This window comes from Triturus cristatus, chromosome 5_1, assembly GCF_964204655.1.
Source record: "Triturus cristatus chromosome 5_1, aTriCri1.1, whole genome shotgun sequence".
NCBI classification, from domain to species: Eukaryota; Metazoa; Chordata; class Amphibia; order Caudata; family Salamandridae; genus Triturus; species Triturus cristatus.
In genome coordinates this window covers 392,214,203-392,241,628 of record NC_140587.1, presented here as the reverse complement: position 1 = coordinate 392,241,628, position 27,426 = coordinate 392,214,203, and the positions used below count along the sequence as shown (strand labels likewise).

Below are 27,426 nucleotides of genomic sequence, written 5' to 3'. Positions count from 1 at the left end.
GCTCCATTTTGAGTTTTATATACATTCTCTAATTTGCGTTCATATTTAAGTTGTTGTCATAGGCTTCCTAAATGTTATATTATGTTATGTAATATTGATTTGTATAGTGAACTAATCACTCAAGAGGGTATCCAGGTGCTTGGGCAGGTATGTAGGTGTGAGGCCCCCGAGGTAGCGCTGATGTGTTGAGGCTTATGGGTATGGGCGGAGCCAATAAATTAAGTGGGTGGAGCCACTGGAGTAAGTGGGAGGAGCTGGGGGAGTGGGTGTGGCCTCCTAAAAAAAAAATTGAGCACCTGCACTTAATATTTTACAAATTAAGCACTGGCCATGTTTGAACTGGGGTGGCGGAGTGAACCAAAGAATGATGATGGATTAAACCCAGATCAGTTGACTGGGAGTGAGTGCTTGCATTGTTTAACACTCCGTTCATTATTCCCTTTGGTTTTGCTTTGTTCACCCTAAGTTGGCAGGGTATTCCCAGACGTGGGTCCCTTCCTCACTTTGCCACTGGATTCAAGCTAGACTGGTTTTGCTTTAATCTAATTGGGGCAGATATCTGCAGACCCATCCCTTATGAAAAAAGGAATTGTCTCATGCCCTCCCCAGGACAGATTGAAGAGTCATGCTTTTCTGAGCAGGACACTCATCAAGATATAATCTCAGATCGCATTCATATCCATCCCTCACTATTACCTGGATCTCAAATGTTTTGTGGATACCTGCTTGGTTCTAGCTGACATGTGACTGCCTTCTATATGTTTTGCAAATACATTATGATGTTATCCTGTAAATAGGCAATATTGATTTCCCAGTAAAATGTACACCGTTTAATGTGTCATTTCTGATTCCTATATGGAATCTTTGACACTGTTCTTCCGAATGGCAGCTCAATGTATCAAGTGTTTGAATATTTAAAACCGAATTTTCACTCTACCTGCCCATCTAATTGATTTAGTGAAGAGGTAAGGCAAGTGGATTTCTTTTTAGGACAAGTGGATTTCTGTACTATTTTGCCCCTTCGACAAGTAGATTTGTTTTAACAATTCCACACCTCTGATAGTGCTTAGGCCTTGGAGCTCCAGATTAAATCCGGAGCGGGGGCCCCCTCCATGTACCTTGCAGGGGGGCCCCCACAACTTTCGTTACGCCACTGTGTGCAGTAAGAAAGACCTATGCAGAGCAGAGTTTTCTGCACTTTGTGAGCTCAGCGGAGCGCGGAGTGCAGAAAACTCAGAAAACTCTGCGAACGGAGCGGAGTTCACAACCCTGGGTTAGAGAACCCACATGGACGATAAGTAATTGACATGACTCGAGAGAAATCCAAAACCAATTTATAAAAATAGTGTGTATTTTCATCATAATTTAGCCACCAAAATTAACAGAATAGCATACATATAACCGGACTTCTAGATTTTTGAAGGTATATTGAATAAATGCAAAATAATACATGGAAAATATAACATTGCTATCAAAGGCAAAATCCACTGGTGACAACTGGTCATTTGCAGGCCGAGTTACGTGGAACCCTTACAGGGTAAAGGTCATGCGGGCCCCTGGACCAGGCCATGACAGCCAGATCAATTTTACCTAGTGGTTGGAGTCCGGGTGCAGAGTTGCCCTGGCTGTCCCTCGTGTTGAACAGGAGCCGAGGGGATGCTGTTTTTACTGGATAGACGGGGCTGCAAGAAAGAGAATACAAAAACACAACAAATAGATGCAGTGTCAAGTGTGGAGGTTAGTTGCTGTATTGGTGACCAACAAGTCTTGGCAGCGGTAAGCATAGCAAAAAGGTACTGAAACATTAATGGTTCCCTGGGAGTGAGGCAGCGGCCTGAAACTTCATGGCAGAGGAGACTACAACTCCCACAATGCACTGGACTACACAGATTTGAGCAATCCCTTGGAGGGCCCGAGAGCCAGTGATTCTCTTGATCCAGGGAACGTTTTTACCTGCAGTTTGCAGGGAACTAGTGCCACTGGTCAAGGGGAGTCTGAGGGTGCTTCTGATTCCACAGGGGCCCCTCTCTTTGGGAGTGCCGAGCTTTAGCCAAGGACGAGGGCCGGTCACCGAATTTCCATTCTGTTGCCACAGGGACAAAGTATCCCTCTTTTGCATTGGTGCTGTGGGCAATGTCCTTTTTGCAGGCAACACAAGACTCCTCTTGGTCCTTCCTTGATGCAAGTTGGTCAGATCTGTGGTTCTGGTGTTAGGGTGGACACTTAAATCTCAGATTTAGGGGTGTGGGAGCTAATATACAATGGGCAGCTAGTTCCTGCAGCTAGTCCACCCTGGAGGTGACCACATCCAGGGGAGTGGGTCACATTCTGTACCCAGAACCCTCTATTCTGTCATTCCTAAAGATGGCAGAAATCAAATTCTGGTGTACTGACCAGGCTACACACCTTGGAGATGTGGCTAGCCTTCTGAGGGTGTACACCTCCCCTCATAGCTAATTTCCTGACTGCCCAGGTGCAAATATGTCTGGGGCAGGGGGAGGGTTGTTTCCTCCACTGGGAGTCAGCCCTGATGCATGTTAGAGGTGGTGCAGCCTTTGAAGCTCAATGCCTTGATGTGCCAATTCACTAACCTTCTTGAGAGGAGGGGCGTATGACCTCCTTCCTGCCTAAGCCTTTGTTCCTGACTCTTGGGAGTGATCACACTTCCTGACAGGTAAGGTAATTGTTTATTTGTACATGATTAATGAAAATCTTTACAAATATCGTATAACATTGAGAAAATGAAAATAAAAGAGAAAAATTGTTTAAAAGTCATTAATGCATTACTTTAAAAAAGATTATTTAAGATAAGTTGGAAAAGGTTTTTTAGTTGTCATCAAGTCTCTTTAGTCTTTTTCCTGTTAGATCAAAAAACTTTACAACCTGGCAGTTCAGTTTGGTATATTTCAGGTTAAAACAAAGTTTTACAGCTTGTCTACAAGTCCGTGTGCCATACTGCTTGAAGAATGGACATAGTAGGTGCCGCCTTAAATCATTCAGTTTGGTGCAAATGCAGATTACATGGACAATGTCCTCCTTGCCGCTTTTGCACAGTCGGCACTGCTCTAAGGAGTTCTTCCTCTCCCAAGGTGGCAGATGTGGGAGTATAGGAATTACTCCAAGATGTAGTTTCAGGAACGTTTCTTTAATTTTTATTTTCATGCCAGTGCTAAGGTATACTTGTGGTTGTACTGGCCCATAGTCACCCAGTGTTGTCCAGCCATGCGCTCTTTTCGCTAGATCATTCCTGTCTTCAATTGCTGAAATGATTTGCGCTGATTTTTTTGCGATTTTTTTTAAAGAAAGGTGGTCTGTTGGAGTTTCCCATAAGTCAGTCAGGCGTAAGGCTTGAAGAGATTCGAGTAGATAGTCTCTGGCCAGAGATTTTTGATGTCGAATTAGCTCCCCCCATACATTAAGGTGCCAGTCTCAGCAGTGCGAATCTTGTGCCAAGTCCCTACGTACGCACACCGCCTTCCTATTGTCTGTTTGATTATACCAAATTCCAACCGAATCTGGGCAGGAGAAACATATTTGGGGAGATTGAAAATGGCCCTGTATGCTTTGGCCATAACTGTGTCCAGTAGGACGGCGTCCTTCCCATATAGAGATTCGCTCCCGTAAGTGATGGTCGGCTGTAATTTTGCGCGTAGTATTTGAAGGAGAGGTTGAAAAGTTAGGTCGGGAAGTTTGTCCTTTAGTGATTTGATGGCCAGGTGGATCGTAGTCGCCTTCCTTCGTAGGGATTCAAGTTGTGGCTTAGACGTGTTTTTTGCTTCCAAGGTTACTCCCAGATATTTATAAGTAGTTACCAGATCTATTTTCTCTCCGTTCAGATACCAACAAACTTCCCTTTTTTTCCTGTGGTTCACAACCATGGCCTTGGTCTTTTAAAAGTTTATTTGAAGGGCGTTTCTTTCAGAAAAGGTATATGCAACGTTCAGGAGATGTTGAAGGCCCATTGGGGTTCGACATATTAACACTAAGTCGTCTGCATAAAATAAGTTGGAAAGGGTAATTGACCCCAGTTTAGGCGCATGGTTGGATGATTTATCTAGTTCCCCCGGTAGGTCAGCTAGAAAAAGATTGAATAAGAAGGGAGCCAGTACACACCCTTGTTTTAATCCTTTCGTTGTCTTGATAGGTTTCGAAAGGTGTGTTCCTGTTCCAAGTTTAATTTTGATGCATGTATTGGAATGAAGTAGTATTAGAACGTCTAAAAGATGTTTCGGTATTCCCCAATGACTTAATTTCTGCCAAAGTTTGTTGCGACCTATATGATCGAATGCGGCTGTGTAGTCGATGAACGTGAGATATAAGGGTGACTTGGTCTCTTTGGTTTGTCCCATCAACAGGGACAATGCCATGATGTTGGTTGTGGTACCTTGGCCTCTGCAGAATCCTGTTTGAGTGATCGGGATAATGGATTTTTCAACTGTCCATGTTGTTAACTCTTCCAGAATTATGCCTGCAAAGTATTTAGCCTCTACATCTAATAATGCAATTAGCCGGTAATTGTTTGGATGCTTCTTACTGCAGTGCTTATAAATCGGACTAATTACTGACCCATGCCAGGACTCCGGGAGTATCTGGGTGTAAATTAGAGTATTGAATAGGGATGCCAATGAATTACTCCAGAATTCCACATCTTCCTTGTACAACATGGGAGGAATGCCATTTGGGACCGGTGCTCCCGCAGGTCGCCCTCTTGTTATTTGTCGTTTTACGTCGGCTGGGATAATTAGGTTTTGCCATTGCTCGACACATGTCAAAACTTCTGCCGCCGGTACTGGTTTATCAAGTTTCGGTGAGATCATAGGCCCATTCTCATACTTTTCCTGGATCCTTGTAGGTGCATGACTAGTTTCTATGCCTTCAATTTTTGGCCATATGATTTCGGCACGAGGTTTGTGTGTTACAGCGCCCTCTATGTTATCCTCATTGCTAAAATGTTTTGACAGGTATTTTGTCCAAACCTCCTCTGATATGTGGGAGTTTTGACCCCGATGGTCTGGGTTATTTTTTTTTTTAACCATTTGCCAGAGCTTCGAGCTATTTTTCTGCTTCCCTTCGTAATGGAGCTTTGCCCATAGTTCTTCATTCTGTCCCTTCCTTTTTTCCCATTTCATCCGTTTTAGGTATTTTTTTGCTGTCTGTAGGAATATACGCAAGCTGCAATTTGTCTGATCCTTTCGCAGCAGCCTTAATGTTTGATTTATTAGCCGTTTTTGAGTCTTCATTTCCAGAGTTACTAGCTTTTTATTTGGGGCCCCCTTCCCCTGACATAACAGTTTTGGCGAGTTTTTTATTAGCTTCTCACTAATTTTTGTAATGAAGCTTTGCCAGTTATCCGACGATTTACGTGAAGGATTGACTGTTTGAGTAAAAAGATTTTTAGCTATCGTGCTTACTGGCCCGATATTATGAATGTTGCATCGTAGCCACCGTAGATTAAACGTGACTTCCGAGCAAGGGCCTTTATACGATTCTTTTTCTAGTTGTGAGTTAACTCTTATTGTGGTTTCTAAGGGTAGATGATCACTGTGGTCACTCGTCCCTATTCTGAACTTTTTAGTCCAGCTGAACATATTTAAAGATATGTAATCGAGGTGGGAAGTTTGTTTCTTAGAGTGAAAGGTTGCAACTGGTGGGTCGTCATCGACATAACGCCCATTCAAGGCCCTTAGGTTAAGATGTTCCAAATTTTGAAGTAAATTTTTTGAGTTCTTAGTTAATTTGCTATTTTTTTATCAGGCCTTGTGTGGGTACGCCCCATGCCGCATTCAAATCTTGAATAAGGTCATCATCTTCGTCCTCGCTGATGAGAGGCATGTTGAAGTCCCCCGCCATGATGATTAAGTCGGAGTCCTGTTCTTCCCTTATCTTCTCCAAGGCTGCTCCCAGATCTTTTGCAGCCTTTTGCTTTTGTTTTGGATGTATGTATGTGTTAATTATAATGACTTCTTGATGCAGATTCTGTAACCAAAGTGAAATCTTTACCACCTGTATTACACTCGGGGGAGGTATGTGAGAATCTATTTCTTTAATTTCGCCTATTGTTTGTATGGAGGCGAAAAGCATCAGTCCACCTGACCTCCGTCCAAAGATGGAGTTTTTATTGGCCGGGATGTAACATGATGCAAACCCTAACAGTTCAAATGCTTTTTCTTCCCAAGTTTCTTGAAGCAATAGAAGATCAAATCTATTCAGATATTGAAGGAATTCCGGGTCATTGCTTTTGCTGGCTAAGCCATTGATGTTCCATGAGCAGATTCTAATTTCCCTGATCTTGTTTGAGGGATTAGCTGATTCTTGCCCATTTTGTCAAGTTGCGCCAGTCGTTGTGCTAATTGTGCGTTGGAGTGACTTCCAATTTTGGTTACGGTCCTGCGAAAAGTAACTACCATAGTGTTGATTTGGTCCTGTTTGTGGTTTTCTATTATCTTTGGAGAATGCCCTCGGGGAATTACTCCTGGCACCCCTTAGAACTGAATTGACACTTTTAGGGGCTAAAGACCTATTAGGTGATAAAAAGGGTGTTGGATAGCGGGGGCACTTTTCTAGTCTCAGCTCTATCCCCCATTGTTGGAATGTTGCTACTTCTTCCATGATTTTACTTGCTATTTCAGCGGAGTTCCAGGTTGCTTTTGTTATTTCCGGACGATGGGGCTCAGTATTTGGTTGGAACTCTATTTGTGCAAGTTCTGGAGAACTAATGTTTTCTAGGGTAGTGACTGAATGCAAAAGTCTTAAGATATTACCCCTATTCAATATGTCATCCCTGCCTCGTGAAGTATATTCGGGAATAAAGAGGATTGATGCCTGACTATGCAAATGGTGAGATGCTGTAGGATTTACTAGGAGTACCACATTGTCTTGTTGAATTAGTTGAGGGGAACGTGTGGTGTCTAAATAGTTTAGTTGCTCCATTGGAATGTTATCTGTCTTTTGGGGCCTTGTGCTGCTGTTTGCGTTCCTTTTTGGATAATGCGGTAGCTCTGCTTTGATGACTACAGCATTGTCCGTGCTTTTTGTTATTTGAGTGTGTTCAACAGATGTTAACTCGTCCTTGTGAGCGTTGTGTACCGCTTGATTTGATTTGATTTGAGGACCTTCCTGTTCAAGTTCTTTGAGATCGAGTTCCCGAGTCAAACTGATTATCTGTTTGTCGCAGAGTTCTGAAAATGGTGAGGAGGTGCTACCTGTGGTCTTATACAAGGATGATAATTGTTCTTTGTTTTTTATTTTTCGTCCGCGAGTCATTTCTGAAGCGGGAGGATACAGTTGTGTCTCTTTGTAATGCCTTCCGTGCATTGACAACCCATTCCTTCCTTTCCTTTTTTTCTTTCTGCAGGTTTTATTCAAAATTTGGTTGTTTGTTGGAGTTGAATTATCTATGAGTGTGGAGACAAACGTAGGGACAATATCCAACGGGTCAAAAGAAGGTGTTTGTTTTTGACGTGAATTGGTTGTTAACCTCTTCTGTGCCCATGACGAGATAGTCTGGTCATGGAGCACGGTTGCGCTGTGCCCATGACGAGACTATCTCGTCATGAACCCCATCCACTAATGCAACGCCCGGCACAGGAGGGGGAAAGGGCGTGGCACTGAAGGGGTTAAGCTCTGCTCGGCAGACAGCTCGGTCTCTCGGCCTGTGTGTATCAATAAGGACTCTGGCGGTGGGTCCGAAGTTTGTAGGATCGGGGTTTGTAAAGTTGTCAGTTTCAGATCATTTATCAGATCTCCCAGCATTGCTGGTAACGATTATAATTTGTCCAAAATCGGGTCATAAGTTTGTAATTGTTGAGCATTTATTTGGGACTCATAGATGGCGTCTTGACCTCTTTTTAGGAGGCCATTTAATTCTAAAATCTTCTGGTCTATTCCTGAAATTGTGTCCGCCATTGTCTGCATAACTATGAGTTGCAAGTCCATTTTTTGGGATTGAAATTCTAGGGCCGTGGTCGAATGCTGCAGAGTTTTCAAGATTGTTGCCCATATTGCATCATGGCCCAGATTGTCGATATTATTGATTTTGTTCAATCTTGGTGATGCGTCGATGGGTGGGCTGCATCCAGCTGATTTCTGATTATAGGTTGCAACTAGTTCCTCCCATTCCTGCGCTGCTATGGAGGATACGTCGTTGTTTGTATAGTTATCTATAGGTTGAAAGCCATTGTACTGTAGTAAAGTGCAGTGTTGTGGTGAAGTATGTATTACTGATCTATCATTTGATACCGTTTTTCCAATGTTGCTATTTAAATTTGTTTGGGATGTCTGGTTTTGGATCAAGAAGAGGTTAACCGATCGATGGTTCCACTTCCTTGTTTAATTGTTTTGGCTTGCTGCAATATTTGCATCTCTTCAGAGTCCTGAATTACCATCTTTGATTTCTTACATTTTGGCGAACTACTTAGTAGTTGGAGACAGTGTAGATCTTCCCCTTCCTCCTCTTTATGAATCTGGATCTCAAAATCCTTGTTCTCAACCTGGCTTACTGGGTATTGATGTTGGTGGATTACTGCCTCTATGGATTCAACTTTCTTTAATAGACTCCAATTTTTAATAACGGATTTATTGGTCAGCTCTTTCCCCGTGTTTATGTAATTGGAGATTGCTTGGACTGCCAGGGTTGCTAAGTGGGTAATGAATCCACTTTCCTGTTATATTCCTTTGTGGAATTGGTGCTGATCTTGCTTCAGATACCTCAATATTGGATATGTTCAAGGGCCCAGCTTGCCTGGACGGGCCTGTTGGATTGCAATCGACGTTTTTTATACAGCTATGATTATGTTCACTTGGTAGGAGCGGTGCGTGGAGGCCCTTGATGCTCCCTGTTTTAGAAAAAATTGCTGATCCAGGATCTTTTAAGAAAGAAAACTTCGTATATATCTTCGGTTGGTTAAAACGTATCTTTTTCTTCACTGGCGTTCCATCAATGGTTATAAGGTTGTCTGAAACCATTGACGGTGTTTTTAATGCCCGGGGCAGAAGCCCCTGGGATAGTTCCTGTGATTGCTGCAATCGTTGAGCAGCTGTGTCTAGGCAGGGTGATACGATGGATGCATTATCGTTGTCGTGGCACTTTATGTTTGGGGGTTTGTTTAAATCCGAAGTGAGGGTTAGGTCATGACTAGTTCTTGGTTCTTTGTGAATGACTAACATCGTATCTTCTCTGGTTTCCACAGGTTGGCTTTCTCTGTTTTTATTGGAGCTTAAATGTATTGGTGAAGATACTGACTCTAATTTCCTTTTCCGGGGTTTGGATATAGGGTTGATTTTGGAATTTGATTTTGTATTAGATGAATTGGAAAGTGGTTGCCTCACTCTGCCTGATATCATTGCTTTTTATTATTTTCCGTTTCACGGGACTTAAGGGAAGCGGGTGAGGCACAGTAATACACGATGACGTGATTAACCAAGTATACAACAGAGATTTGCTGCGGTTTGAAACAATTTCCAGCAGTTTTCAGCAATTTTTGATAATATAACTCCCTGTTGGGTTGTGCCCCCCTTTTTCCTTTGTGGCTTATTGTGTTTTTTTTCCAGTAATCGCAATGATAACTACAAATTACTGCGAGCGTTGCTGGCGTTGGGGATAAGAAGAGGGAAGAGGAGCTGGGTAACGAGCGGTGCTCACGGAGGGGACCTCGGACTGACTGGGCCTAGCCAAGCCGCCTTCCAGTCAACCCGCCGGGCTCTTACTTTGCAGCTACCTCTAATGGCAGCCGCGCTCGTGCGTCGTTCTCTGCTTTGCCCCCAGCAGCTCTACACAACCTTGCCTCGCCTCACCTCGTTCAAGTGGGAGCCAGGTGGGTAACTCCCACGCTCCCCCTTCCTGGGGGATAGTGCAGACAGTAGTAGTGTCGACGTTTTGGTCTCTTAATTGAAGTATTAATCACCGAGACCATCGTCAGGACCAAAGTTGCACCATGAATTCCTTCTTTAATACGAAACCATTCAGTCTGATTTATCAACTTTATAGCGTTCTTCTACGAAGGAAGCAAAAAAAGCGGCAACTCTCGTCTGCCCCTCTTTATTCTCTTTGTTCTTACTCTAACACCTTGACTTCCACCTGCCAAACTCGCCCAAAAATCTGAAGCGGGGTGGGAGCAAGACCGAGGCTGAGGAAAGTGTGGCCCCCCCCGGTGATTTCCTCTCGGGTCAGGTCAGCAGAGCTGGGTTTGGGTCCGAGCCACTGTTGTCCGTGAGTCCCCGGATGATCTGGCTAGACCTCTAAACAGTCTAAACAGTCTAATCAGACAGCCACTGCTCCAAGCCCCGGCCTCACCTCTCAGTGTTATGTTGCTACTGCTTGGCTTCACTGCCCGGATTCACTGTACCGCCTTTCTCCACTGCCGCACAGCGTTTCTTTACTGCTCAACGTTTTCTCCGCTGTCCCGGCTCCCCGGGGGCAGTCGCTCCTGCTGCACAGCCCACCTGGAGGAAACACCAGTCAGCGCCATGGTTGAGCCCGTGGCTAATCCTGGGACTTACTAGACAGGAATGCCGTGGCTCGGCTCGGGTCGGGTCAGGTTTCGGCTCGTTTCCAGCCGATGTACAAGTTTCTGCAGCTCCTGCAGTTCGTGGATCGTGGCTCCCGCGAGTCCCGTGAGTCCTGCTGCTCTTGCGACTCCTCCTCCTCCTAGCGTCGGCAGCGTTGGACAGACGGCAAGAGTCCAGGGGGGTTCCCCATAAGTGTACAGGGCTCAATGCTGGATGGAGCGCGCTCACCAAAGGAAGTACCTTCTCGTGGCTCGTTGGAACCTCCTGTCTTGGTGGCAGCAGGAATGGGAAACACAGACTTGCAAGCGAGAGCACAGAGCACAAAGAAGCTGGGGCAACCAGGTGGGCAACCTACAAGGTATCCACCTGGGTGCATGCTACATTACCCAGGACATGAGATTAGTGTTAGGCGTGCTTTCTTTTATACCAGACATGACATATTTCAGCAGTATCATGATGAAGCTGCCAACCTTAAGAATGCCTGATTGGCAGCTTATGCTATCCTATGGACCTCTGGCACTTATAGTAGTTCCCAATGGGGGAACGCCACTATAGCGACATATAGGCTTGCACTTATATTTCCTCACCTTTATTATACTGCACCCTGCCTCCTGGGCTGAGGAGGCCTGCCATAGTGGTGTCTGATATACATTAAAGATAGTGTATTTTACTGTACCACACATGGTGAGGGCAAAGTCGAGTTCAAGCAGTTTACACTGCTCCTGCAGTCTGCAATGGCAGGCCTGCTGTCAATAGTTCACTTGGGTCACTCAGGGTGGCACAAAACTGTGCTGCAGCTCTTGGGACCACTTTACCACCTATGCCTTGGGTACCATTGGTACCAGATACTAGAGAATTGTCAATTGAAGTTGTCAATTCACACATAACAGTCTTAGGGAGAGAGCACTGGCACTGGAGCCTGTCTAGCAGGTATCAGTGCACTGTCAGGGTCGTAAACCAGAACTAGTAGTCCAAAGAGGAAGAGAAAATGGGGGGACATCTGCAAAGCACTCTGTTTTATTACAGGATGTTAGGGTCATGTCTGGGAAGGATAGAGGAAGTAACTCTGAGGAGAGGGAGGTAGGAGGCTTGATCTGGCCCACTCACTCACTCAAATGCTTGTGGCTGGAGACAGAGTGAGCCAGGGATACAGCCTGAAGGAGAGAATTCGGTGGTGGGAGTGCGTTTACAAAGGCTTGGCACATGTCACCTTTGTGGAGTGGAGCATCTTTCAACTGGAGCACAGATGGGCTGATGTTGTTGCCAGGGAGGCAGACCTTCTAGACCTCCTTGGCCTGGAAACTGGTAGACCTGTAAGCATGTATGAGCTTATTGTAGATAGTACATGTGGCAGAAGAATTGCTTTCATTTAATGATTTGAAATGCTCACATATGACAATGTTGAATTAACTGATGGTACTACAGTGAGTTAGTGATTTACTCCAGGGTGTGTTCAGTTCATTGTGCCCTGGGGGTATTAAGAGTGCGTACCATCTTGCTAAATAGCTGTGCTAGAAGGCTATTACAGAACGTAGTGCAGACACGTGTGCAACCCCTTCTCTAGACATCATGGGGCATATTTTCGATGGTTTAACATTGGCCGTGTGCTATGCCAAGGGGTGCATGTCCAACGCAAAAAGTAGGAGAGATCCATCAAGCCCCCTAAGGCCATCTTCTGTGACCCTGCATGAGTTGATAAATATGGAGTAACACAAGGCTGCACAAATCTCTAACGTTTTATTCTTCAGCAGGGAGGCACTCCATGGGTGGAGCATTGGTGTTCACACCCATCCACCTATCGATTTTGGCATATTTCCAGATTTCCCATTAGTGTTAGACTTGGGAATACATCAAAATGCTATGGCTCCCCAGGTGAGGAGAAATATGTTTTTTTTCTCCTCATTGTTTCCGCTTTAAACATGTGCTGGTTTTTGCAGCACACAGATGTAAATGCTGCTGAGGAATGCTTTAGTGCAGGAAGGTGTCTATTTCGGCACAAAATCATTCTTGCCTACTAAGCCGGCACCATTGCACCATGACTCTACTGTGCCTCTGCTGGCTCTAGGCACTCAACAGTGCACCAGTGCTCGAAAAGGACAGAAATTTAAGATTTCATGTTAAATATGGAACTTTCATACCCTTTCACTTTCACGTAGTGAATCAAAGCAAGGTGGCTTTCAGCATTGTGCTGTGTGACGAAATGATATAAATGGGCCCTGTTTTGTGTACATATGTGTGCAACATTTCTATATTGGAAGGGTCTTCCCTGAATTCCATGTGTGCCAGGTACCAGGGGAATGAGGGAAGGATGTTGCACCTGAAATGTATATTGGAACTGTGCCCAGTGTCAAACATGTCTTTAGGATGAGTACTGAAAGTACAAATACTAATATCTCCAGCACTATGTCTGTGTGTTCTACAGGAAGACCTTTGGAGTTCTTAAAGGGGTCCCATGTGAAGTAACGAAGGTAAACAGGTAGGTTCAGGAGTGAAGATGTATTCAGCATAAGAAGAATGACAGCTTAAACATCCACCTACAGGAGCCAGCTGTTGCAGCAACCATCTTCTCCTGCTCCATATAAACAACTGCCGTTCTAACAATGACGGCCTTAACATTCTCCATGACATAGTAAGAACACTACACATCATCCCCCTAAAAAACACCAAAAACTAAAAACAAATCATAAATATCACATAGTAATACATAAAAAATAAAAATATTAATACTGAACAAAATCCTAATATTTCGTAGGTAAGTTTTTAACACGTGAACTCCTTCTTAATGCTTCGCAATTTTTTCCATTAACTGGAGGAGTTATACGAACTGATACTTGATTATTAGTGGTAACACTCGATTCACAAATATTCTTATTCACATCTGTATTGGACTCATTCACAGATTGAGACTGCAGATTGTCAAGAACCTCATTATCCACAGACTGAGACTGCAAATTGTCAAAAGCTCCATCAGAACCAGCAATCCATTCACTCTCCTTCTCAAGCTCAATGAGAGGAAAACTCCTCCTAGGGATAAACTTGTCATTCTGATTACTCACAACTACTTGTGGTCTCTCACCAACATGTAACTTGCAAACAGAAATACATCTGAAATTCCATATCTTCCCACCTTCAACTCTTGCAGCTTTACTGAAAACTTAAGTCATTTTCACAGGATCAGACTATTTAGATAGTCTCTTGTTACACAATCCACCAAACCTGACACAAACCCAATCACCAACTTTTAATTTGGAAACATTTAATCTTTTTCTAGTATTCCTATTAAGCATCTTGTCTTGATACTTTTTTGCACGTTTCCTGAACTCCGCAAAATCCAACACAGTATTAGAAGAATGTTTTTCCTTTAACCACCAGGGCATACATTTAGAACCAGGTTTCCTGCCACACAGCATTTGAAAAGGAGATCATCCAGTGACAGAATTAGTTGAAGTGTGATAAGTTAATAAAGTAGCTCGTAAAGCTTTTCTCCAAGGCAACCCACTCTTATTAGCCAGCTTACATGACTCATTGACAACTCTACTGAAACGTTCTACTTGACCATTTGCCTGGGGAAAATAATTGGAAACTCTTTTATGTACCACATCTTTTGAGAAACAACTCAAATTCCTTACTAGTAAATTGGGGACCATTGTCGGAAATAAGTTCTTCAGGTAAACCTTCCCGACAAAAAACATCATCCAAAAAATCAATTACCTGCTCAGAGGCGACTTTCTCAACAATTTTCATCTCTGGCCATTTTGAAAAATAGTCAACAAGCACTAAAGCATACATATCCTTGCTAGATTGATTGATAACTAAAGGGACCTAAAATATCAATACCAATACCCAATTTCTTCCAAGGTCCCTGGGCATATTCAAGTGGTGTAATGTTGACAGATAATGGCTTCACAGACTTATCACTCTGGGAACAGGGAGAACATTCTCTAACCCACCGGTCAACCATACCATCAATTCCAGTCCACCAGTAAAATTCTCTAATTCTCCTCTTGGTTATGGACATTCCCATATGAGCTTCATGAGCCAACCTACAAATCAAATCTCTAAGATTCTGAGGCGGTACAATTTTGTCACCACGAAGAACCATACCTTGTAACAACATAAGTTCTTCCTTAACTTTGAAATATGAAGCTAGCTCACCACTTAACTTCCTTTCTTCAGGCCAACCTTTGTGCAAAAATACCAAAACATTCTTTAAAACACTATCCTCTTCCATAGCTACTTTCCACTCTTCTTCAGAAATCACGTTGTCAAATTTCTCTTTACCTAAAATCTTGTTGACATCATCCATAGTGTAAGCCACATCACAATCATCCTTGTTTATACCTACAATAATCTCCTTCAAAGGCAAACATGACATACAGTCTGCAAGAACTTTCCTTTGACCAGGAATATATTCCACTACACACCGGTATTCTTGCAATTTAGCAGCAAGTCTTGCCAATCGAGCAGTTAAAGTTCTTCCACCACCAGCCATCAACATTTTGATTAAGGTCTTATGGTCAGTTCTTAAACAGAATTTGGTACCCCACAAAAACTGATGAAAATGCTGTGTGGCCCAAATACATGCCAATAGTTCCTTATAGAAGAATAATTACATTCAGAAACCCGAAGCGTTCTGGAAGCATATGATACCACATATTCACCTTCTTCTACATAAGATTTTAGGATTGGAGCAGCAATAATCTTCTTTTTGAGCATATCAAATGACAACTATTGATCGTTCCCCCATACAAATTTAGCATTTTTCTTCAACAACAGACGTAATGGATGTACAATGGTAGGATCATTTTGTACAAATTTGCCATAAAATTTGGTAAGACCTAAAAATGACATTAACTGCTCTTTCAAGATAGGGGCAGGAGCATTGGCAATACTTTGTACATGATTGAGTTTAGGTTTGATACCCTCACTAGAAATTTCATGACCCAAATACTCAACTTTGCTTTGCCTAAATTTACATTTGGAAAACTTCAAAGTTAAACCTTTCTCTTGTACTTTTCTTAACACTTCATGCAAATTCTTATCACGTTCATCACATGTGCCACCTAAAATTTAAATATCATCTTGGAAAACAATAGCTCCCTTGCAATCTTCTAATAGTTCTTTCATCAATTGTTGAAAAATAGAAGCGGCACTTGCCAAACCAAATGGCATACGTAAAAACTGAAACATGCCTTCTGGTGTAACAAAAGCGGTTAAGCGCCTAGACTCATCATGCAATTCCACCTGATGATAGGCACTTGCTAGATCGATGGTTGAAAAAACAGAAGCAACAGCCAAAGTGGAAATTAATTCATGGATATTGGGAAGAGGATGTTTATCCACTCAAATTTCCTTATTCAAACTGCGAAGATCTACACACAAAGGAAGATCTCCTGTGCCTTTAAGCAATAAAACAATGGGAGAAACGCCAGGTGATGATTCTATGGGCTCAATTATGCGCTTATTAATCAAATCATTCAACATCTCTTTAAGTTTATTCCTGTAAGCTAATGGTACATTTCTTACTTTGTGCCTGACAGGAATAGCTTCATCATTTAAAATTATTCTATGTTTGAAATTCATGTATTTACCTAATGAGTTGACAAACACTTTGGGAGAAGTTTCTTTGATTTTGTTAACAAACTTCTCATTGTCAATAGAGACCACACTAACAGAAGGAAAAGCATTAGGATCTAATTTAATGCCAAGTTCTTGTTGATGCAGCCAGCCTAAAATGGCTACCCCTTTAGTGGCAACATATACCTTCCCTCTAGTTCTTCTTACTTCAAATTCAATGTTTGCCCACATGAAACCTTCAAGATCAATCTTGTGACCAGAAAAACCACCAGGTTGAATATCAGGAGGAAACAATATCCTCGTACCCCAAAGCTCACTGAACAATTTCCTCCCGATAATACTATACCAAGCACAAGAATCAACCATCATGTGAACATGTTTATCATCAATCCTTGCAGTACAAGTGGGAAAACTCTTGTGAATGGAATCACTAACACCATGTACAGAATTTAATTCATAAGGAACTTCATCTTCCTCATAAGCAATGCAATTATCTTTTTGAGAAGACCAACACAGTTTACTGAAATGACCTTTTTTTTTTTACATCTCATGCATATTTTGTCCCAAGCAAGACAACCTTTTTAATTGGTACTACCACACCTGTAGCAGTATACAGTGTTTCTTTTGACAAAAACTTTGTTCTCTAATGTTTTTTTGTCAACATCTTTCTTGGTGTATGTATTCATACTGTTTTTAGGTCCTGTCTGATTTTTTAATAGAGAAACTTCTGGTTCAATATTTTGCATTTTAGTATTTTGACTTCTAATTTCTGTAACACATTTTTCAGACTTTACAATACATTTAGCAGTATTATTGACAGCACTAAGAGAAGATTCTGTACCTAACCATAGTCTTTCTTGTATTTTTTTGATTTTGGTCTTCATCATTATTTGATCTCTAAGTATCTGTTCAAAAGTAATGGTCTCAAATCCACAAGGCCTGGCTAAAGTACGTAAAGCGGATACATAATCCTAAATAGATTCTTCTTCCTTTTGTGCACGTGAATAGAATTTGAATCTTTCCATTACCACATTGATCTTTTTCCCAAAACAAACCTTCATTTGTCTAGTGGCTTTCTCAAAAACATCCATGTCACCAGCATCTTCAATAGGAGGAAGATTATTGAATTCTTTCAAACCTGCAGCACCCAAACAATGCTTAAGTAAAGCTAATTTCCTTTTTGCTGAACAGTCTTCTTTTTCGAGGACACCAAAATAGGCTAAAAACATTGGAAACCAGAGCTCCCATTTAATACTAGGCTCACCTGCAACTTGTAGAAAATGTGGAGGTGCAGCAGTATTAGCCATATTGAAATTTACACAGAAAAACAATAAGCAGAATGAATAAACAACAAAGAAAAAGAAGAGAAGGAAACAACTTGACTGTAAAATCGTAGTAATACAACAAGTAAGAAAGGTGTGTGCATCACCGTGATGCACTAATAGCCGCTGGATAGACACTGAATGGTGTGCACATCACAGCTGTGCGCAAAAATTAGCTGCAAAATACTCAAGAAATGGTGTGCGCATCACCGCAGTGCGCAAATATTAGCAGCCGAATACTCAAGAAATGGTGTGCGCATCACCGCGCTGCATAGGTACCCAGATGCAGATTAGACCATGTAGAGTATAGTATCCACCGATGTTTCTGTAAAAGAACAAGGTGTGTTTATCACCGCGATGAACAAGAGTGTGAGGCTTCAACCTTCACTAAGATGGCCAACAAACGTCACCACGTAGCGTCAGCACGTTCCCAGAACGACTGACGTTAAATCTCAGGCATCACAGAAGATTCTTATTCAAGAGGTGCGCGTGCAGGATTATGCGCGTGCCAACAAGAGAAGTCAGGAGACAGCGCGAGAATAAGCGCAAGGCACCAACAGTCAACTGCACCACTCGGACATAAATATCCGAAAAGGAGGACAAGAACACAATCCTACCAGACCTTGACCGGCTCTGGGGATCGACGCGATGTCAGCAGAAAGCACGACAATGCCTCCACAGGAATACAGCTGACACAACGCTACTGCAATGATGAAAAGGTGAGTGCTGCCTTCTTCTTTTACCCACTCATCGCCAAATTCGTGAAGTAACGAAGGTAAACAGGTAGGTTCAGGAGTGAAGATTTATTCAGCATAAGAAGAAAAACAGCTTAAACATCCACCTGCAGGAGCCAGCTGTTGCGGCTACCGTCTTCTCCTGCCCCGTATAAACAACTGCCGTTCTAACAATGAAGGCCTTAACATTCTACATGACATAGTAAGAACACTACACCATGGATCTCACAAACATAATTTTGCAGACAAGAACACTCCGTCACTTTACCCATCTGCAAGGGGGGGTCTCTCTCCCCGCCTCAAATGACAGGCATTTTGCTGTGTGCAGTGTACAATGCTGTTTGGCACACAAGCAGGCAAACCCTATTTCTATGTGATTGGCTTACCAGACTGTTTAATAGGTATTTGGCAGCCCTGGAGGAATGTAAAATAATTGTTCATAGGGTACAAGGCCCCTGTCAGCATAATAGTCACCTCTTAAAACAGGAGTTCTGTGATGCAACCAGCCATACTGGGAAAATACATTGTCACTTAAACTTAAGTAACATTCAAATCTGAACTCCATCCAATCCCCTGGTAGTCAACATTATACTAAATGTGGGACTTCACTTCAAAACAAAGTCAGATGAGTTATAGGTCATAGAAATGTGTACATGTTGTAGACATTTCCAGAGCCTTCATGCAGCCGTCAATACCTAGTACTCTAGCAGCTGTGTGTTGTCTGTTATATTTGCATATGCTCATATATACATGCTAATGGCAGGGTAGAAATAGTGCAAAAAGTAAGGAATGTACATTTGGACATGTTATTTATGTCACACTCTGTTGTTGGAGATGTATCTAGCTACTGTGCAGATTGTGTATTCAGCCAATATGTAACATTTCACACATATCATGTCTTTCAGATGGACACCAACATTTTGATGATGTGTAATTTGGGAGCTTCTCAGACCCAAATTCTGAAGGTATGTGCCATGGCTACAGAAGTAGATGAGTATCCTAAATAGTTGTGTGCTGCCTGTATGAATCTATCTATGGACCAGATGTTGTACACAGTGACTGAATGGTATGCATCAGGGGTAGTATATGGGTGTAGTACTGTTACAGAGTAAGTGCTGGACTGCCCAATACTGCAGTACATATGTAGCAGTTATGAGTACATACAACATTGCTGGTATGAGTGGATGTGACGGTCAAGTCAAGCATCCCATCACCATGGTGCTACTGTGGCTGGCTTCAACACATGAAAGTGTTTTGTTATGGAATGCACACCCCAGTAAGCATCACATATACATCAAGGCATGTTCCTCTTGCTACATATGTATGTATTAGAGCTATACATATATATGAGGAAATCAAATGATCAGGTTCAGTAACTTATCTTAGTAGGCCTATGCTATGAGGTTGGACACATATATGATTTCCATGAATATTGCACCCTTGCAAAATGTTGATTGTTTGACCATGTTTGTGCAAGGCAGCACAGTAAGCATGTTTTAGCAGATGTACATAATGTAGCTCATATGTGTGTATTTGTCAACATTAAGGTTATGGAGCAGTGAAATGACAGATAAATGCTATGTCACACTGTCACCCACAAAGCACTCACCCGTACAATATTATTAAGGCTTTTACGTCACCCTTGCACCGGGGAAGTGATATTCATCAATCCGTGCATCCAACGCATCCAACCTTGATTTTGGGTCCTGTATACCCAGATTTACCATTAGTAGTAGACCGGGGAATGTGTCATGGAGCTATGCCTCACCAAGTGAGGTATAACTAGGACAAATGTGTTTATGCCTACTACTTTGTTCATATTTATAGGTGTGATGCATTCTGGAATACACATAGAAAGAGAAAAATGCCTCTGACTATAGGTGTTTTGCTGGAATGTATCCCTTCCTGTACACAAAATATAGTTCTTCCATAAAATGCAGGCACCCTTACACCACAAAGCAAGATTGCGTTTGCGCTAGTCAGCCTAACTTGCATCAGTGCTATGATAAGAGAGGTATGCACCATATAATGCTACATACGGTGCATTCATGCTCTTTCCCTTTCATACAGCACAGGTGGCTTGCTGCATTGTGCTGTGTGAAGGAATGATATATCTGCCCCCACCATTTGTTCTGATGACAGAGGGTGGTCCTTTCATGCAGGGTTTGTTTTCTTTTGCTTTGTGTGAAGCAAAGTGACACAAGGACAAGTCAAGGCTCACGTCTGATGTACCAACCCAATCCAGCCCCCAAATGGGGCCACCACAATCCTGAGCATTGGAAAGTGGCCCTGGAAGTGCTCTGCCAGGCCACCTATGGTTCTGTGCAGCAGAACCTACTCAGCTTCACACATGCTCTCACATCCACATCTAGAATACTACAGCACAACACATATTCAACAGAGGGATTCCCTATACTCAGCAAACCAAGATTGACCTTCATACTTACAGTTGTGCAGGCCTAGTTATTTCCTGTATTGGCCCACAGTCCATTACAGTTGTCCTAGTTTTTATAATTGGTCACAATCCAGCACAACTAAATGACAACAGTTGTTAAATTTTGCAATTTCTCTCTTTTTTGTCCAGGACACATTTGAGTTGCATGTATGTGGTTCTGAATCTTGTTTATTTTACAACTTTTGTGCTCTAGTAAATGTTTGACTTCACTCTCTTACCAAAAATTGTTGTTTGATTGTTATTGTGTTGTGGTTTGAATTATTTACTGAGTGGATTACTGCATAAATACATTACAAATTTCCCAAAACTCATGCCTGATTGATTTCTGGAACAATAACAGAGTGTTTGGAACAGGCATGTTACTCTTTTAACAAGTTGTACTTGTGTTGCATGACCTTTTTACACATGTGCCCTATGCTTGTCATATGCTGTAATATCAAATTTTGACAACATTTGGCCCAATCGATTCAGACTCACCCTGCACATCTTGTTGGTCTTCTATGAGAACACTGTCCTGGCCCTCAACTCCAGCAAGCAACTCCATAGGAATGAGGGATGCCACCTGCTCTCCAATGGATTCAAAGCCTCCTGGACATACGTTCCTCCTCCAGCCCTCATTTCAGCCTTAAGGATCCTGGCCAGCTTTCCTTTGGTCCTAAGTTTGTAGTCATGCCAACGCTTTTTGGATTACACAACAGTCCTTCTTCTTGGTACCACACAGTCGATCTTGTCAACTATTGTTTGCTATAAAGCACCTATTTTTGATAATGGTAATTTTGAGGTTAAAAATAATATATGGTAATTTTTGGTGACATCACTTATGAGTTTTTTACTCTCTTCCTCAGTGAAGTTGGACTTCCTCTTTATTTTCCCCACATACTTCTTGTACATCTTGTGGATTGGTGGTCTTCTGTCCAATTGCTCCTTTCATGGTGCAAAATGTAGATGAGCAGAAGCAACTCTACAGAGATTAGCGTCATGCACTATGACTTTTTCTAGCTTTATGTGACACATTGCACTCTTACGTGACACAATTTTGACCTACAACATATAAAGGCTTATAGCACGCAATTCAACTTTGCATCATGAAGGGTGAAGTCACATTACGCTGCATTGCGAATAAAAGCACTACTTTACATCACAGTGTGTGACACATTTCTCGGCCCTGCACCATGATGCAGCATATGATAAATATGGCGCATCCATCACTCGGGATTCTTCGGCACCATGGTGCAACACATTCTCATGCAACGCTGCAACATGCAGCATTGCATGAGCAATGATAAATCTGCCTCCAAGGGCTGCAACCACAAGAGTATCCCACACCATTGCTATATCAACACTTCCAGTGTTTATTATAATGTATCCCTGGATCGTGCTTTGCTTAATGCTTGAAAAGTCAGCATGTTTTTATGTTAAAGGGCATTTATCAAGCGCTCATTCACCAATGGCTTCTTGGCGCTAAGGGAGATGTGAAACAGCATTAAGGAAAAGGAGCTAGTTATCGTAAGCCTGAGAAACAGCCAAGTCTGCAGCTGTTTTCTGAACAGAGCATAAGAGGTGGCTATCCTCAACTCCAGCGGGAGCGAGTTCCAGAACTGAGGAGCTAAGACTCCAAAACGGGAACCTCCGAGTTTCTTACGTTTGAAGGTGGGGATGACTAGTAGATTCAAGTGAGTAGATCGTAGGTTACGAGTGGGGACGTAACGTATAATCTTAGATGAGATGAAAGCTGGGCTGTTCTCATAAAGAGATTTAAAAATTATGCCTCCCATCTTGAAAAGTCCGCGCATGGCCACAGGAAGCCAGTGGAGGCCTTTCATCATAGGCCGAATGCGATGCCATCTCGGCTGATGGAAAATCAATCTGGTAGCCTGGTTCTGGACTAGTTGAAGGCGTCTAAGCAGGTACACCGGGATGCCTACATAGAGGGAGTTGGAGTAATCAAGTCGGGAGATGACCTAAAATCACTAAAGTCCAGGCTTCCTGAGACAAAATCTGCTTATTTTCTTAATTCTGCGTAACTGGAAAAACCCAGCAGAGACCACCGAGCTGATCTGAGCTTTCATTGATGGGTCATTGCTAACCACTATACCAAGACTTTTGGCAGAACTAACCGGGGAGGGAGGGGTGACTAGGGAAGATGGCCAAAAGTTGGAGTTCCATGGGTTGGCGAGTCCGCCCGTGAGGATCAGTTCCGCTTTGTCGGGGTTGAGCTTCAGTTGATTTCCATTCATCCACTCACTTATGAAAATCATAGTGTCTTGGAAATGGGACAGCGAGGAAGGGTGGAGATTAATATCGAAGACCAATTGGAGGTCATCCGCATAAGTGTATGTCACGACTTTCCTGTCCCGGAGAGAGGAGATTAAAGGGAGGAGATAGAGATTAAAAAGAAGCGGGGAGAGGAAGGAGCCCTGAGGTACTCCATAAGAAAGTTCCATCTTCTTGGAGCAAAAATTGGCGAGGCGGACCTATTGAAATCGGTTGCTAAGAAAAGAGGTGAGTCACTTTAGAGCCAGGCCCTGGATCCCGGCATTGCTGACACGGTCCAGTAAAATGTTATGATCGACCGTGTCAAAAGCAGCTGACCGATCCAGGAGAACCAGGGCCTGGGTAAGCCCTCCATCAGCGCCCCCTCTAAGGTCGTCCATGACTGTCAAGATGACTGATTCTGTGGAGTGAGAGGGTCGAAAGCCGACCTGGTGGGGGTCCAGAATGTGATGCTGTTCTGCCAAGGTACTTAATTGAGTAGAGACATAAGACTCTAAGACCTTCCCAAGGTAAGGTAATAATGAAATTGGGTGGTAGTTGCCAAGGGCAGAGGGGTCAGCACCTGTCTTCTTCAAGATGGGGATAATTTCCGCAGTTTTAAAGAGGTCAGGAACTATGCCCACTTCAAGTGATTTATTAAGAAGAGAAAGAGGGGGTCGGGACACTCGGAGAAGGCCTCCTGAAGGATGTGAGGGGGGCAGCAGTCTGTTGGGGACCCCGAGCCAACTCGTTTAAGTAACCTCAGAAAAGTTTCTAAAGAGATATTGGGAAACAGAGTCAGCAAAGGCGACAGACCACAGGTATTAACAATATTGACTGGGGTAGCAGCGGTCGGAATGCTAGCTTTAATGGCAGTAATTTTCTCCAGAAAGTATGAGTTGAGCGAGTCACAAAGGAGTTGTGAAGGGATTAACTTAGGTACAATTCTGTCAGATTTGGATAACTCGCTGACAATTGAAAAGATTTCTTTGGTTTTGCTACCTGAGTTTAAAACTTTTTTTGAGAAATAATCAGTTTTGGTTTGCAGAATGGAGTTTTTATATTCTTTCAACAGGTTAGTATAGATATTTTTATCAGCTATATAGTAATGAAGTCTCCATCTGCGTTCAGCTTGTCTCAATGCTAGCTTCTTAATTTTCAGGTCAGCAGAAAACCATTGCTGTGCGTCATGAGGTCTGACAGTTTTTGTAACTTTAAGAGGGGCGACGCGATCACATGCCAATTCAAGCCATAGCTTAAGATTTATAGCCTGAATGTGGGTTGACTCTGAGGCAAGTGGGGCCGATGAGGTGAGAAGAGAAGAGAAATTATCAATATTGGCGTTTCTCCAATTTCTAGACTTACAGTTTTTAGTCAGTTTGGTTTTAATAGGGTGAACATCACGGAGAGTAAAAGAAATAAGGTGGTGGTCCGACCAAATACACGGAGAAATCAGGAGTGTCGGGATAGTCATGTTAGCTGTCCAAACTTGATCTAGAATGTCTCCCTTGATGTGGGTGGGTTCATGCACATGTTGAGTGCAGTTCATTCCAGACAAAAGATCTGTCAGTTCGATAGAGCTGAGACTCTCCATTATATCTTGAGGCCAGTGATTGAAATCACCTATAATAAGGAGTGTAGCATGAACAATAGCCAGGTGGGAGATCATTTCTCCCAAAACCTGGGGAAAGGTATGCATGCAGCAAGGGGGTCTATAAAAAAGGCGCAAGTGAAGGATGACTGGGGGATTCCAGTTTGAAAACTAAGCTGTCAACAGAGGGCACACCCTTAATCTCTAGTTTCTTGAACTGATGGTCTTTGAGAATAATGGCTGCCACTTCACCGCCCACTTTCCCTGGGGGGGCGGTTAGATTGCAGGATGTAATAATTATCAGGCAAAGCTGCCAGAATGTCAGGAATAGACTCTTCGGTGAGCCAAGTTTCCGTGAGGAGAAGCAAATCAGGCTTTTCTAACTGTAAGAGTTGGAAGATCTCAAGTTAGTGTTTTACCATAGACCGTGTGTTTAGGTAAATAACTGAGAGTCCCGTTTTTCCATGACTACTGAGAGTATTGGGGGGAGAAAATGTAGTGGAGATGCCGAGGTTAGGATTGGATAGGACTTCAGGGAAGGTGGTTCTGTGTTTGAAGACACCTAATTGGACTGAACTAAGGCGGATGTGGGCAGCAATCTCAGTGTTACCATGCAGCTCTCTTAGCTCCGTGTTAAAATATTTTAGAAAAAGGGCAGAGTTTATGGCCCCTGGGCTCAGCCGGCCGTGAATGGGCGCAGACGGGCTGGCCTTTGGTGTGCCGCCGGCGCGCCCAATTTTCAATTGGTTAAAAACAGATTGGATTAAGATAACGAACAGGCTTCACCTCGCGGCGCTCACTTCTCTCTGCTGCGCGGCCGTGTCCCCAGCTACCTATATGCGCGTCAGGGCCGACGGCAGGAAGTGAGGGAAGATGCAGGGGGAGGAGTCGCATCCCCTCCATTCAATCGGCACAGCAAGCCGTGACGGACCGGGGGACGGTGAACTCCCTAAGATGCCCAGTAAGTAGTTGTCGGTAATGCAAGTAGTTTAAAGAAACACAATTCAACACAATTCTTATTTTCAATCGGTTAAAAACTGATTGGATTAAGATAACGAGCAGGCTTCACCTGGCGGCGCTCACTGCTCTCTGCTGCGCGGCCGTGTCCCCAGCTACCTATATGCGCGTCAGGGCCGGCGGCAGGAAGTGAGGGAAGATGCAGGGGGAGGAGTCGCGTCCCTTCCGTTCAATGGGCACAGCATGCCGCGACGGACCGGGGGACGGTAAACTCCCTAAGATGCCCAGTAAGTAGTTGTCGGTAAAGCAAGTAGTTTAAAAAAACAATTCAACACAATTCTTATTTTCAATTGGTTAAAAAAAGATTGGATTAAGATAACGAGCAGGCTTCACCTCGCGGCGCTCACTGCTCGCTGTTGAAGAATAGATGGATTGAAAGACTACTGTCTTCGCATCTAGGATTGCCTAAAGGTAATATTCATGAATTCATAATTGCAGGATAAGAAGTAATGTTTGGAACAATAGAGACATGAGAGTCATCCAGAAAAGCAAACAATTAGCAAAATATTAGTAGATGCCTATAGCTTGAGGACCACAGAATAAAAGGGAATTGTTGTGCGCTATAATGAGGTGACTGTGTCAAACCTTGACAAGGTTCATAATGGGTTTATAACCAGATATGTACAATGTACATTAAAGTACCTCATGCCTGCCTATGTGAAGAGAGTAAGTCGGGTCATCCAGATTAGGGTCTACAGCAAAATTAAAATCTTCACCCATTAATATCAAGTTAGCATACCTATCAAGGCTCATGAAGAACATACTCTAAACCTGATCCTTGTCCTTACTGGGCCCATACATTTCAAGAGACAGAAAAAGTATTAAAATCCATCAGGCCTGTTTCATCACACAGCTCTCCAATGGACCTGTATACACTCAAGTTACATGTATTTCTTGATTGAAAATAAACATGGCTTCTCTTGTAACATTGGAAATTGGAATGGTTATACATTGTCAATATGGCTCAAATTTTCTTTTCATTGAGCCCCTACTGCATCTCTCAAATACAAGGTACAACAGGGTGGGTTGGAAGTACCAGTAGCAAATCTAGCTGCAGTTTATTAGTATTCAGAAACATTTTCATGTTTATGACACTTTATCCTTGAAAGTAGAAGACAGGCAACTCTGTGTATATCATATTCTGAAGCTTAGACACTGGAGGTTGCCACACAAGGCTGTACATTCTCTTATCAAAGTGTAGATAAAAGTGTTTTTCCACTTCCCCCAGTTCCATGCCTGGCTCATTGAATCACAACCACCTATGCTGTGGTCTTGGTTATCTTCTATCTGCTAGATTATCCTTGCAGGCTAAGACCGGGTGCTAAGCCCCTCTGACACTTACCTCGTTTATAATTAATATCCAGTCGTATCACTTTATTTCAAAGTTAGACCAAAGATAAAAGAGAACGATCTTAGCCTGAACCTTTAGAATATCCAAAGTTCAGAAAAATGAAGAGATCTAAAGATAACCCTTTCATCTACAGACCTCTCCATCTCTTCCAGAGTTCCGAAACTCCCTGAAGTCCTAGCTATTCATCTAATTACCTGGACTCTGCCAGCGCTTGGGTACCCTCACGGGTGACAAGTAGCACTCTACAAATCTACTGATTGATTGCTAACAGAATAATGACCCGTTAGTTAATGTCACATAAATTTGCATGGGAAGGGAGGATAAAAGAAGATAAGAGGCAAAATGGTGTCTAGGAAGAAAAGGATGGACACCCTAAGTCTGAAGCAATATCCACTTTAATTTAGCAACCCACGGGGAAATTCACATAGCCTCTATTTTATTTTTGAGTTATTTTGTTTAGAAGCCATCAGTTTCTTCTAATCTTTGATTGGACATCTCTCAAATTTTTTTGTAAAGCGTGTGGGAAGATTGTGCTCTTCATGATGTGTTATGTTATGTTATATCGAACTTGTAAAACACAGCTTTCACTCCATGGAGCATCATGGCACTATTCAGAGCCC

The 27,426-nt window shown here is 42.8% G+C and overlaps 1 long non-coding RNA gene across 2 annotated transcripts in view; it reads right to left on the bottom strand.

Annotated features, from left to right (window-relative positions):
* Nucleotides 1-27,426, bottom strand: part of LOC146830925 (uncharacterized) — a 236,779-nt gene that overhangs the window by 28,961 nt on the left and 180,392 nt on the right. The window lies entirely within an intron of this gene.